Raw genomic sequence first — 15,058 nt, forward strand, 5'->3', positions numbered from 1 at the left:
ATCATTTTACAGAACTCCTGCCACTCTCCATTCCCTTATTCAGCTAAGTGCTCAGCAATAATGGACAAACAAAATCTAAACTAGCGTTACCACTACCCTAGGGATAACACTGAGTAAGAGTTATGCAGTATGATCTGATAATAGCTGGCTTTGGGAGCTGAAAAGGAAAAAAAAATGTCTTGTAAGGGGATATATTAAGACATTTAGATTTTAAATCCTAAGTCCAACATGACGCATAATTTGGGAATTGCTCTGTTGGCTTTAAGGTTAAAAAATAAAAAAGGGATAGAAATAAGTCCTGATATATAAAATACATATTTTTGTTCAGTCGCTAAGTCGTGTTTGACTCTTTGTGACCCTATGCTAGACTGCAGCACACCAGGCTTCCCTGACCTTCACTAGCTCTTGGAGTTTGCTCAAACTCATGTCCATTGAGTCAATGAAGCCATCCAACCATGTCATCCTCTGTCACCCTCTTCTCTTGCCCTCAATCTTTCCCAGCATCAGGGTCTTTCCCAATGAGTCAGCTCCTCTCATCAGATGGCCAAAGTGCTTAAAAAACAGCTGTGTATCATCACACAAGGATGAAAAGAAACAATCTTGTCTTACCAAGAAAAGTCTTTCACACCTAGTTGACAGATCAGCCAGATCATTAAAAAAAACAACTTGTGTTTCATGTGTTAATCTCACTCTTTATGGTGGCATTGTCTTGGTATCTTAAAATGCCTGCCCAGGCACGTGAGCATGACTCCAGTCTACAAGCTGGCCCAAATCAAGGACACAGTTAGCTTCCAAAGATGCTTGAGGAAATGACTATGGATCCCAGGGGAAGAAATGAGAGAAACTTGAAGGGAAAAAAAAAATTTCACTTGAAATATATTATGTCAAGAACAAAGAGAGATGCACTATCTTAAAGTACAAGTTTTCACGCTGTTGGCCAAGCTGGGGCTTTTAAAAGCCATCTGAACCCTTGGTGGCCTCAAATGATTCAGAAATAAATTGAAATATTTGCAAGGGGGAAAAAAAAGGAGACTGTAATTTGATGGAAAACATATCATAAAAATAAGATGTGTCCCACTGTCACAGGCAAAGCCCATAAAAAACTCACAGGAAATAAAAATAGAATATGGGTAATAAAATAAAATGTAACTTTCCCCCCTTGGTCCTTAGTCTAGTTCCACTTGCTTATAGCATGCAGACGCCTCCAATCTGGCCTTTCAGACCAGAGTTCCCAGGGCCAAATGGCCATTCTGGACAGAGCTCTGATGGGCTATGCTGAAGGCAACTCACAACACTGATTTAAGATGATGGTGGCCGGCCTTGTGCAGAGACACCGCCCAAGGTGTCAACACTGATCTGGGGTCTCAGTGGCCCAGCTGTGCCCCCCTCACCAGACCCCTGCACCCTGCCCCTCCCTGCTGCTGGGACCCCTATAAAGCAGCCCCAGCCATGGCCAGTCCAGGAGACTGTGTCCTCCAGAGCTCATACCTCCTCATTCTCTGATCAAAGAATAAGGCTCCTCTTTGCTTCTTCTTCTATTGGCTTGATCAACACTGGGCAGAAGGACCCTCACTGGGGGACCAACTCTGGAGGCTTGGTAACAATTTCAGAAAAAGCATGATTTTACAAAAACATGAAGTCAGAATCTAAAGGAGATTGTCCAACTAGTTACAAACGAACATATGATGTTATCCTCCTTTCCCTCAGAATAAGATATTTTCTCTTAAATTATGACATCTGAACTGGTGGTGGTTTAAAATCCACTAATTTTGTTTAAAAAAATACTGCTTCAAGCCAGTATTCTGATCTTTTATTTTCAGTCGAGTATACAGATGACACAGAGCTCCTATATTTAAGGATAAATGGTAATTTTTGCTTTTTATTTAAATAATGCCAGTCAAAATGCTTTACCAAAGGATGAAAAATGAGAGGGTGTCAACTCGTGAGGATCTATGGAGAGATGATAGAAGACAGTCTGGGCATAAATGTCCACCATCTGCCAGCTTGAGGAAAACAGCATTCATTCCAGGGAATGGCAAGCATGCAGCCAATGCCGTAGAACAGCAAGTTACTGTTACAATTACAGGTTATAAATGTATGACTCTAATTTGACTACTGCAGCCCTTTTTTCATGCCCCCCCTATATGCTCAAAAGCACAAGGTTTTACATTCTGAAAGGTGGTGTGTGCATGCTAAGTTGCTTCAGTTGTGTATTTTTGCGACCTTATGGACTGTAGCCTGCCAGGCTCCACTGTCCACAGGATTCTCCAGGGGATCTTCCCAACCCAGGGCTCGAACCCATTTCTCTTATGTCTCCTGCATTGGCAGGCAGGTTCTTTACCACTAACGCCACCTGGAAAACCCCTGAAAAGTGGAGGCCATCAGATTATATGTTTGTTGTTTTTACTGTCCTGAAAGAGCACTAACATCTGCTATGTTTAGAAATACCACATATTCCTGCAGAGAGCAAGGCAGCAAGTTCAAGCCGATGTTTGTCTCATGGCTTTGCACTATGTCAGAGTTAAGCTGTATTATGGAGGAAAAGATACCAGCTACAGAAGTATTCCTGGGTTTTCAACCAGGAGAGTAGTCCAAGACATGTGACACTCAAATCTTTTAACTGGCCAGTCCTTAAAGACATGAAGGTGTTATAAACACCAGCCAGCCAGCCCCTTCATTGTAGGCTACGGAGACCTATCAGACTCCAGAGGTGAGTAGTAGAGGCTGACTTGGTAAAACTCCAAGTGACTTGGTTTGGGCTTGGATTTGGGTGGGACGTAGGCATGGGGTGGATAGAGCCACAGAGGCTAAGATGGGGACAGATGAGCTTAGAACTTGAAGGTTCAGCTGGTTTTACCAGAGCACAGCAAAATCGTTTACTTTGTTACTGATCAAAAGCAAGGGAGACTTCCTTGAAATTTATTTGGGGGCTTAGAATCCAAAGTTCTGCTTCTAGATGTAAGCACTTCTCCTAGCCTTAAATGAGATGTGTTGTGTTTTGTACGGAAATGAAACTAAATGGAATCTTTCATGGTTTAAATTTTTTTCCTGAAATAGGGAATAAGCTGATATGTTTTTACTGCTAAACTTTTGGGAACTTAAAAGTTGAAAGATGTGACTATTTTCGTATCATACTTCAGAGCATGAAATGCCTTTATATACAAACTTTCCCAAACTTACTTTCCAGCTGAAGGTTCATGGTTTACTTTTGATCCAAGAAAACCAGATGCTTTCGTGAGGATAGCTTCCGCATTTGAAGGCCACGAAAATCACAAATTTTCTGTTTTAAGTTGAGAGAAAACACTGGGACAGTTTGTTTGGGGAGGGGTGTAAGAATCTTGGAAAAGGAATCGCTTCCTCAGTGATCATTCACATCTTGGCCTTCACCATATAATATGTAGTTGGGCTTATAGTACAAATTCTCAGTAAAACAATTTGAGATATTTACCCCTTCCTAAAAAGGGGTTGCAAAGTAAATACAACACCTAATTATATGGAAGATTTAAGTCCTACACAAAACAATTATTTGTTTTTTTAACGATAAGATCCGATATAGATTAGGGAACTAATCTATATATTATTAGTGTAATAATCACTGTGATTATAAGAAGCCTTTACATACCTCTGACCTGAGCCTTATGCATTTGCCACAGTTGAAAGGAGGAAAATGAAGAAAAAGAGACTTAACTGCATTCTTAGCCAAGCAGGGAGGTGCTTTTTATCCACATAACCTTTAAATTCAAACGCCTTATGTGCGCGGTTTTGTTCAGCTATAGTAAAAATAGTAAATATATCTATTAGTAAAAATATGTAAACTGTAACAAGAAGGCAACTTCGTGATTCTGGTAAGCCGGATGCATAAGATGTTATATAACCAACTGGTTTCCAGCCTTCAAATCAGACATTAGTCAAGGAAATAATAATAACCTTAGCCAATGGGAAAAACATCAAGCCAGATTTCTCCCAGCTGTGTTTCTCCCATCTGCGGCCTTCAGTAACTTCAGTGGAAGTTTAGTGTGTTTAGGGAGAAAGATGGCCAGAAGAATCAAAATTATTAAACTGAAAAGGTCAATCTTCAAATTAAGTCTGGGACCACGATCATTTCCAGAATAAGGTTTATCCTGTCCAATGTCCTAGTGCTATGAGCAACATGGCCGACCAGCCTCAGCTCAATGGGGCTGATATCACACGTTATCCTGCCAAAGGGGTGCGTAAAGGGAAAACCGTTCTGGCTTCTGAAATGTACAAAACAAACTATTAGTGTTTCCTTAGCATTCCTTTTAAATTTCCAACTCAAGCTTATGGTGACTGCAAGAGATAGGAAAAATCCTCAGAGGAGACAGGTCCTTGGATTTAACTCCATATAAACAGAGGGCCAAGGTATTTCGACAAAATTGTTGCTCACAAAAAGTTGACTTTGCCTTTGAAGTTCTTGTGTGTTCCATACTTAAAGTCAGACACCTTCATTCATCCAACCATAGTATAGGGACTTCAGTAATATACAATGCTTTATTTTTTTTCCAGATTAAAAAAAAAAGGCCTTTTATAAGATCCTTTTCTGTTATAAAATCATCACCTAACATGCTTTCAAGGATGTGCCAAGTACAAAACCTGAGCTACCTCCACTTTTCAGGCTTAACTGGCCTGATGTAACTTTTTCTAATGACCACAGATTTTTTAAAAAAGCTAATAATGTTTTTATTCCCCCACGAAAAGCTAATAATGTTTTAGATCAGTTTCTATTAAATAGAATGGACCACATGAAGTTCCTAGTAATGCAGTAAATGAAAAGCTATCTAACATCTACCTGTAGGATTTAAGTAAAACCTGTTAATTTCTCCCTTGTTTTCTTCCCAGTCATTTAGATCCATGTAGATAAAAATGGTATTAGTTAAAACATCAATGAAAATACTGACATAATTTCTCAATATCCCAGATATTACTAAAGGGTAATAATTCCACTTGCACTGAAACCTCTGGTGCTCGTTGGCACATTAGCAGCTCCAAGTCTCAAGGTTAAGGTTAGACACAACCAAACCAAGCCTGCTTAGTGGTGTCTACTCCAGAACTTCTCCAGCCTGCATGAGCACATCACTCCTTTTTCATGTAACTCCTAATGCCAAATAAAGTTTGGGACACGCGCACCTGTTTTTGGGTCTCGTTTTCCTTCTTAACCCCGTGATTAGCCTATAGCAACAACTCAGTAAAAGGTTTTTGGATGAACAAATGATAAAATGCATGACTGCATTATCAGAGGTTGTATACGCTGTACTGGTAAATTGTGAAATAAAACATTCTGTCTTCTGTAGTAACTGTTGCATTTGAGTTCATGGAGAATGCCATTTCTTCTGCACATTTAAATACGGTAAATTAGGAGAACATATCTTGAGTAGAACAAGAAACATCTTTATGAAATGTGAGAGCTCTAAACAGCAAGTGGATTTTAACGAACACGAAATGTAATGCACGTTATGAAGACGCTGCTTTATTGTCCTTTTCTCTGTTCAGAATCTTTCCATCACGACCCAGTGGGATTTAGTTCCTGGCTGTGTACTCTTCTTTAGCATTTAATAAAAAATTTTCTTCATTGGTAAATCAACATGTAAAGAGAATAGGTTCTTAAAAACACTTTGATGTTGAGAAAGACTCTTAAGACACTCTAAGAATTTAGACAGATAGTAACAGATTATACTAGAACTCTTGGCAAGTAAATCTCATGGACACAGGAGTTTGGTGCTAATGATTCCGGTCAGAGTAAACCAAAGAAGGTCCAGGATATGACCGGAGTGATCACAGTGGGATATTTGGCCACAAAAAGACAAATAAATAAATTATGCTACAAATTCTTTGTAACTCTAACAATTCAGATTTCATTTGTAAATTCTTCATTGTTACAAAAATGGATAATTGGAAATAATTTTAAGATACTGCATGTAGTAACAGACTGCTGAGATGATGGATGTTAACAATCCTGAGCATTTATAAAGTGGACTGTCTAATGTTATATATGCATATCTCCATGACATGTTATAACACATGATAATTTATGAGGGAGAAAGCATCAAAATAAAATCACTTCTATACAAATGCGCCCTGAATTCAAAGTGCCCGCAACTTCTGCCTCAAGGAGAACACATATTCCTCTTTTTTCAGCCAGTCATTTTTGAAAGACCTCAATTATAAATCCAAATTTTGGTCAGAAAAATGTGACTGACTACCCCTGAAAATGGAAAATGCAAGGTGAAAAATATTCTTCTTTCTCTGCTGGTGTAAGTTGCCAGTAAGTTGGCTGTATGTCATTCACAAGCTGATATTGTTTGGATTGGTTTAACTTATATCATCCGCAAAGACCAGCTGCACTGTCTCTCAGTCGCTGTTTGGCAATGCTGAAGAGCAGAAGCTTCAGACACGTCTGCTAGATTATCTGGGCCAAACTGTGGCAAGGATACATATACTACTATTTGTAAAACACTCAGGTAGAGTAACTAATTACATTTTGCTGTTTTTGCTTTCGTATTCCTCCTTTCTGGGTTGTGGACTTCTTTCATCCATCAGTAAACTTGGGGCATCTTCCTTGATTGAAGGTGAGTCTGGAGCGACTGTTCTTTGGGTAAATGCTGGCAGGGTGAGAGAAAAGAGAAAAATACACCTGGATGAATATAACCCCTGGCTTGACAAAGCTATAAGCAATCGTTGCATTTGATTACTAGTTTTCTGCAAGCTTTACATGGACTACCAAATCTTCAATTGAGGAATAAAATAATTTACTATATTAAAAAAACCCCACATATCCATGTCATTTGTTTGTTTTGGATTTGAAGAGTGAGGGTAGAAGGCGGGTGTTGATTAGTATATAGTGACATTAAAGCACAGAGACTTTTAGAAGAAGAAATCTGAAGGGCTTCCTTTTTATAGAAACCTCTGTTCTACACAAAAGGAAACTGAGCCTAGATGTGGAATCTAGGTTAATGTTTTTCTACCACCTCTTACCTCTCTTCTGAGCTCCAGATGCCTATATCCAAATATATCAGTCAGCCCTCCCACTTGGTTTCTTCATCTCGGCTGCCTGCCTATCCCTTGCTCTTCGTCATCTTAGAAAATGATATACTCATGCACCCAGTTTCTGAAACCTTGGTTCCTTCCTTCCATGGCCTGCCTGCTGGACCCGTCCCATTTAAGGGTAAGTTCCGAGGAGTCTGCCTTCCATTTCACCTGAGTCCTTCTGCCTCACACCATCTCTATTATTAATACCATCACTCCAGCCCAAGCCACCATTTTCTCTCCTATTTTCATCTTTCCCCGTTTTCCACACACCGGAATTACCTGTCTAAAATGTTCATCAGACTATGCCACTCTGCTGCGTTATCCCTTCCTATCACACCCTCCATGGCCTCCCAGTGAAATCAGAATAAAATCCGAACATCTGCTGGTGGCTGAAAAGGCTGCCGCGGGACCTCATGTCCTGCCACGCTCTCCCCCAATCACTCTCTCCCTCACTCATTCTCCTTCCTCTTTTTCTCCCCTGGGGTCTTTCCAGTTCTGCCCCTGGACTAGGAAGATGCGTCCTACCCAATTTTAACTCAGCTGGTTCTTCTTGCCATTCAGGTTTCAGCTCAGTTATAACCTCCCAGTCACTGGGAGGTCCTGGTCCAGGAATGTCCTGTCATTTCACCTTTAACACATATTAACTACACTAACTTTTCTTTTTAGAGCAGCAGTATCTGAAGTAAGGAAGTGAAAAAAAAAAAAGTTTTTTTATTAACTTTCATTGATTTGCTTTTCTAAGAATTTCAAGTTAAATTAATATGTAAGATTCACTTTCAACTCCTAAAGTAACCCCATGAAAAAACTACAGTCCTTTCTTTCTGGGATTATTTATTTATATATATATATATATTTAAATAAACATTATTTACAACAATGCTAGAATTATAGAAAAATTGCAATCTGCATTTATGTTTAAAATTGAGTTGATAGATACCAACTCCACCAACATTTAGCATTTGAATTTCAAAGCACTCGAGATGTCGAGAAGTCATCAGTTTGCTCCAGACTTCACTCAAATCCAGTCTGGTCTGGGCCCTGGGAGTGAAAGCCCAGTCCGGAAACTGTGTTCTTTAGCCTACAAGGAGCTATCCATGGAGACCAGTGGTCGGTCACTACTTATAAAAAAGTAAAAGTGACAGTTTCCAAAGCTGGCATCATGAGTCTCCCTCACTAAGCCCCCACTGTCTACAGGCTACAGGTAATGGAATCCAAGCCTGCTAAAAGAGTGTCCTGAATCACGGCCATAGCTTCCAGCCAGCCAGGATAAATTTGGTAGTAATCATGGCTCTAAATAATGGATTTCTGTGTTCCTATTTCCAATGGTCGTATAAACTTACAATTTATACATTTCTCCCCGTCTTCCTGGCAGGGAAGCATCTACCTTTTCTTGAATTGACCTGAACTACACAAAGCTGACATAAATTACTACTGAAAACAAACTTCCATTAAGGCTGGGTCATTTCAGAGACCACAAATTATGCAGTATTTTCCCATTTCCTTTGTTTTTTCCATGGTCAGTGATTCTGCACTTTCGTTAGGTCACAGTTTTGACAGGGCACCGAAATCAGCAGCATCAGTGCCTTAGCGTCTTCAGCACAGACAAAAGAGCCCCATCCAGGGCAAATCCCAACCTGAGTCAGAAGGAGCCTGTTCCGTGGGCTCAGAAACTCGCGTCAACCTCAGCACCTCAGTTTCCCCCCTTGTCTCCACGCAGGTCTCAGCTGCTCTAACCGCCCCCCTCCCCAACAGCTTTCATGGTGCATTCAGAAGGTGAAAGCAAAATCCACCACATGCTAGTCAGACATAAAAGCTGGAGTTTTCTTAGTAGCATTTTATTTTTATAAGATTCCTTTTTAGCCAGAGTGTCCATACATACACATATCAAACAGCACCAAAGGACTACGTGGAAAAGACTGCGGCCTCTTGCCCTTTCCCTCCCAACCCACACACCTGCTCCCAGGAGTCAACCACAATCAACTCTTTTAGCTTTATTTTCTGTATTTACTTCAATTTTTGAGAGAAAAAGCAGCTCATATTGCTATTTTCTGAGTTATCGTTTTTAGACGTATCCACACCCATCCACTCCCCTTCACCCCATCCTCCCTATATAGTTACGTCTGGACTCCCAGTTATGTCAATAGTGAGTATTTATATTGACTGTAAATATGGCTCATACAAACCTAATAGGGCTACTCTGACACTGTTTCTTTTCATTTTTTTCCTGGAGCTAGTAATTGACCTGTGTTTTTATGTATTTTTATTTACTCTTTCTCCATAACCACCCTCAATTGTTTCTAATAGCTCAGTTAGACCTGTCATGTACCTACTAGTTTTTCTAAGTGCTCAAATGAATCCAATAATCTATCCAGTTTTTTTTTTTTATTTCCTAAAGCTTTTCCTGGTAGAATCTTTTGTTTCTTCCTTCCCTATGAGAGAATTGAAGAATACGAATGTCCAGATTAAAAAACCCCAGAGCAAATACGTAGAAAACTCAGTAAAACAAGACTCATGGGAGACATACCATCACAAAACTCAAAGAGGTTAAAGAGACAATCCTAAAAGTTGCCAGGCCAAGGTGCAGGGGGATAGCAATGGTGAAAACGATCATGTCAGAGGAATGGGAGTCAAATGGAAAGGACAGAAGGTTTTTCAATAGCAACACTAGATTTTGGAAGATAACTGTGTGATGACTTCAGAAGGAAAGTCTTTTTTAACCCAGAATTTTATAGCCAGCCAAAGTCTCAGTTAAGTGTGAATGGAAGAAACCCATTCTCAGAAATACGAAAATGAAAAATTTACCTCCCTTTCTTGGATGTGCTCCCGCAAAAGAACTGAAATCAGCAGAGGAAGGCCGGGGGTGACCAAAGAAACAGGGCATCCACCATACAGGAGGAAGGGGAAGAAAAAACCTCAGGGCGACAGCTGTGCAATAGCCATTTACTGGGCGGGCCGTGTCATCTGCCCACTTCTGGCCTTTGTCCTGCTTTCTTGTCCTCTCTCTCCAGGCCTCTCACTAGTCACGGTCTGTCCTTCCTATATTGGTTTTTCTGAATATTTTCTCTCTTCTATTGCCCTTTTTCCTTATCTTCTGCTTTCTTTGAGGTTTCTCAACTTTGTCGTTTCCCACCTTTCTCGTTTATCATATTGAACATTTCCGAGGCCGCCTAGCTCGTGCTCCTTTTTCATAGCATCTTGCTCTTATTTTTACTGGATGCACTACCTCCTCATATCTCTGAGGACATTCATATTTTTAAGATGTCTTTTGTTCCCTGTATTATCAACTTACTGCAGGCTCCATTTTTCTCTTTGTTGATCTTGACAAATTTCCGTTTTAATTTTGCAGTGTCAAGAAAATTTTTAGGACAGGATAACTTCTATAACTAAGCTGAAATTGTGTGTACCACAAAAAAATGGAGAAGTATCCAGGGTGATCATAATTCAATTCCAAAATCCATCATGAAAAACATACAGAAAATTCAAAGTTCATCAGAAAAGTAAATTAGAATAAATATTATTTCTAGAAATGTTTATTAAATCACCTGAAATGAGTAACAATAGGTACCTATGATTAAACTTTTTAAAGTATCCTTAAAAACATGGGGGAGGTACGTATGGGAGGAAAATCATAAAACTTGTTAAAAAGAATAGCAAAATATATGGATATGTATAAATAATCAATAAATTAATAAAGAGGTTTACTTTTTAAGCTATTTTTTCAGTCAGATTATATAATATAGGCTAATAAAGTATTTCCTTATCCAAATAATGTTCTCAATGATATTTTTCCTGATTCTTACTTAATTTTCTGTGTCAGTGTATTTATATAGAAGCCTACAGCAGCCTGTGAGTACTACATCTTAGGAAATGACCAGTGTTAGTCATGAAATGCTACGGAGTGAAAAGCCAAATACAGTTTCTTCTACTGCCTGTCATAATATTAAATAAAATTCTAAAAATGTTGATGTTTTCCCCTTAATGTCTTCAAAGGAACCTTTCTAGGAGCCTTTCTAAGGAGGAACCTTTCTAAGGAGCTTTCTGCAAGTTATAAAGGCAGAATGAAATGCCAGTAGAACAAAGCCCTCTGTGCTCATAGCCTGCCGCTGCTTATTTCCAGGCTCTTGATGTCTTAACGGATGGGGTACCATGTTGGTTTTTGGTGCTCGGTCCCCACCCTCCTCCTCTTCCATGTTTTCATACATCAAACAGACCTGAGGAAATTTTTCCATTGCTTAATATGAAAAATAAAAATTTTGTATAACTACATATATATCATATTCTGAAGTATCAGAACCAACCTGAGATATGATCCAAATTGAAGGGTGACTGCCAGATTAGAATAGCAGAGGGTTTACGAAAATATATAAAATCACTTGGAAAAATGGGGTTAGGACAGGAAAGGGAAAATGCTTAGCTGTTGGAATAAAATAATCATGATATAATGGAAGCCAAACCATTTGTCAGAAACTGATAAATATTTATTCAATGAATCCATGAATATAAATCATAAAAAATGAGTTATTAGTTTCTATTTGACCTACTTCTTTGTGGCTAATTTTGATATTTTATTTTATAGAAACCTAGCTTTTTAAAATGACAGCACTGTCCAACTGAATGTACAAACTCTATGTCCATGGGAAACTGAAGAGCTAAATGATGATCTAAACAAGAATCTATTAACATTTGAATCCCAAATGGCTTGGATAGAAGTGGACTTGAAATAAAAAAATTCATATACTCATTCATCTTACATTAACTGAGCATTTACTGTGTGCCAAGTTCCATATAGAATGCTGAGGAAACAGTGGTGTATAAACATCACCCCTATCATGGAGTTCACTCTTGGGTGAAGAGAAGAATCAGTAAATGAAATGTCACTGAATAGCAAATAATTCCATAATTTTCCAAGAAAGGTTTCAAAGGAAATTTGTAATGTGCATTGTGAGCACTCATAACAGCAACCATACTTAAAACTGTGAGTTCTGAAGGTTTTTTTAAGGACACTGCATCCAAGGAGAAGTACAAGTGGGGGAAGGTATTCTGGGTCAGCAGACTCACACTTTGTTAATGTTATAACCTTTTATTAATATTTACAGTATGTTATTCACAGAATGAAACCTACACAATAATAGTTTTCATATCCTTATTCTTGGTACAAAATTAGATATATCTGAATAGTTTTACTACTTTTTGAAGACTTGGATTTTATTACAATACAATCTAACTTCCTTACTCACTCATCCACAGTTACTAGCAATCTCCATGCCAAAAAAACTGCTTAATTAAGATTTAGTGATTCAGTTTTAAGTTTTTGTGAGAAGTGTAAAGTCTAAAAAGAAGAGATTCCATATATTTTTAGTAAGTTGGTTAATATTATAAATGTCCTTGGGCATTATTTGTATGGTTCATAATGAAAACTTTTTCAAAATTACAACATGAATATTACTATCAAGCTCTGGTCTTTCACTTTAATCTTTCCATGAACTGAATTTTCTTAAATCCAATTTTAAAGCTAGTACTGGGCATCATTACTTACAGTTCAAGTGGGAAAATCGTGGACTAGACAGGAAGCGACTGTGATCCTGCCAACAAGATGACTGATCTAACCCATAAGCATGGGAGCTTTCAGCAAAGTTTCTGTCATCCTAAAAAAAGAGAGCACGGGCATTTCAGTTCAAATCATTGCAATATGTAAGGCTCAGGATTCACTTAAATGTACTGAAAATAAAACTGAACCTCAAGATACAAGCTATGTTATACCATAATTTAATATTATAATCCATGTAAAGAGAGAGAGAAGGAAATCACCTAAAGCCATGACAATATGACATATTTCTTTCCAGACTCTTTTTTCCCCCGTGTGGATAAGATTTGTAAATTTTACTGTAAAACTCTGCGCTCTTCATTTATTTATATTTAATAATATAAATGGGCTTCCCCGGTGACTCAGAGGTAAAGAATCTGCTTGTCAATTCAGAAGACAAGGGTTTGATCCCTGGGTCAGACAGATCCCCTGGAGAAGGAAATGGCAACCTATTCCAGTATTCCTGCCTGGGAAATCCCAAGGACAGAGGAGCCTGGTGGGCTACAGTGCATGGGGTCGCAAAAGAGTCAGACATGACTTAGCGACTAAACAACAACAACAGCAGAGGCACTAATATAAAGTTGTAGAAAATCCTTATATTTAGTTTATGTTACTTTAGCTTATGTTACTCACATAAGGGGCTACCCTGGTGGCTCAGATGGTGCAGAATTTGCCTGCAATGCAGGAGACTTAGGTATGATCCCTGGGTCAGGAAGATCCCCTCAAGAAGGAAATGGAAACCCACTCCAGTATTCTTGTCTGGAGAATTCCATGGACAGAAGAACATGGCGGGCTACAGCCCATGGGTTTGCAAAGAGTTGAATACGATTGAGTGACTAACACTTTCACTACCCCCCACTCATATATACCTAGTGAATATACTATGCTTTACTCAAGTCTTACTTTTCTGGGCATTTAGGTGGTTTTTCAATGTTTTACTCCTATAAATAACACTGTGAAAAATATATTTAAATATATAAACTTTCCCATGGTTAGCAATATTCCTTATGACAAATGCTTGGGTGGAAATACTGTGCCAATAAAAACAATTTGATGGTTTTAAATACATTTACCTAGACTGCTTTCCATGATTATAAATATTGTTACTCATTCAACAATATTTAGTACATAAGCAAAAATGAACCCTTGTGGATTCTATGAAATTTTCCTTTTCCTCAAATCTTAGCTGAAAAGGGGAGTTATCTTTGAATAATTTTACTAGCTAAATAGGTTAGAAAACAGATGCTTTAATATACCTTTCATTGATAAATAGTAAAAATTGCATATTTTCCCTCCTAAATGTTTTCTAATTATCTGCTACACTTCATTTTTCTTCCTCATACTCATTCATTCATTCAATAATTACTTATTTGGCACCTACTATGTGCTGGTCAAAGAGCAAGTATAAAACATCGATGCAAATGATCCTGAAGGATGGCAGAAGGGAAAAACATTAAACAAACTATACAAAACACAATTCAGTTAAAAACTCTGGTAAGAACTATAAGAAGAAGAGTAAATAATAGGAAGAACTACATTTAGATTTGAGGTCCAGAGAAGTTACCTCTGGAGATGATATTGAAGGCGATACTTGAGTGCTGAGTACGAACCAATGAATCAGCCAGATGAAAATCGTACGTGGAGGACGGAAAAAGTAGGAGGTGAGGAGTCCCAGTGAGGTGGTGAGAGAGTGGTGCTCTAGACTCCTGTGGAGGTGCTGAGGTGAGAAAGAGTTCGGTGTGTTTGAAGAACTGAGGGAAAGCCCACGGCTTAGGCACACTGAGCCTGGGGAAGCGACTGAAGTGATATCCAGAGGTCGGATTTGGCGTGCGGATTTTTTTCCTTAGGTACGATCAGAAGGCAATCAGTGGTTTTGAGGAGAGGAATGATATGTTTCCATGTGTATTTCTCAAAGATTATTCTGGCCTCTGTGGAAAACAGGCTGGAGTACCCCAAACATGGAAGTGGGAATACCAGTTAAAAGATAGGTACTGGGGATGACTGGGGTCAAGGGAGACAAAGGGATTGAGAATGGTGCCAAAAATGCTGGATGAAACAACTGCAGGCAGTCCATGAGGTCACAAAGAGTCGGACGTGGCTGAGGGACTGACCTGAACTGAGGCGGCCCAGACAGCTTCCTCAAAACTCACATACAGCAAGGCCTCACTCAGCATGACTCTCTGATGACTTAGCTGCTGTTCTCTGCACTAGGTACCAAGTTTATATTGTATTTCTTTGTCACACTTATATGTATGAAATGCCAAAGAAAGGTTAAAAGACTAAATATGTATGTGTGTGTGTGTCTGTGTGTATATATATATGCATGCATGGGTTTCCCTGATAGCTCAGCTGGTAAAGAATCCCCCTGCAATGCAGGAGACCCCAGTTCAACTCCTGGGTCAGGAAGATACCCTGGAGATGGGATAGGCT

The 15,058-nt window shown here is 38.9% G+C and overlaps 1 long non-coding RNA gene across 1 annotated transcript in view; it reads right to left on the minus strand.

Moving 5' to 3' along the window:
• Nucleotides 1-4,490: 4,490 nt before the first annotated feature.
• Nucleotides 4,491-15,058, minus strand: part of LOC113899188 — a 71,885-nt gene continuing 61,317 nt past the window's right edge. Inside the window, exons 5-6 of the long non-coding RNA XR_003512860.1 lie at nt 12,581-12,689; nt 4,491-6,617 (exon numbers count right to left, since the gene is read on the minus strand). This is a non-coding gene — a long non-coding RNA (uncharacterized LOC113899188). The remainder of the gene's footprint in view (nt 6,618-12,580; nt 12,690-15,058) is intronic.

Source organism: Bos indicus x Bos taurus, chromosome 10 (genome assembly GCF_003369695.1).
Source record: "Bos indicus x Bos taurus breed Angus x Brahman F1 hybrid chromosome 10, Bos_hybrid_MaternalHap_v2.0, whole genome shotgun sequence".
Classification (NCBI taxonomy): Eukaryota; Metazoa; Chordata; class Mammalia; order Artiodactyla; family Bovidae; genus Bos; species Bos indicus x Bos taurus.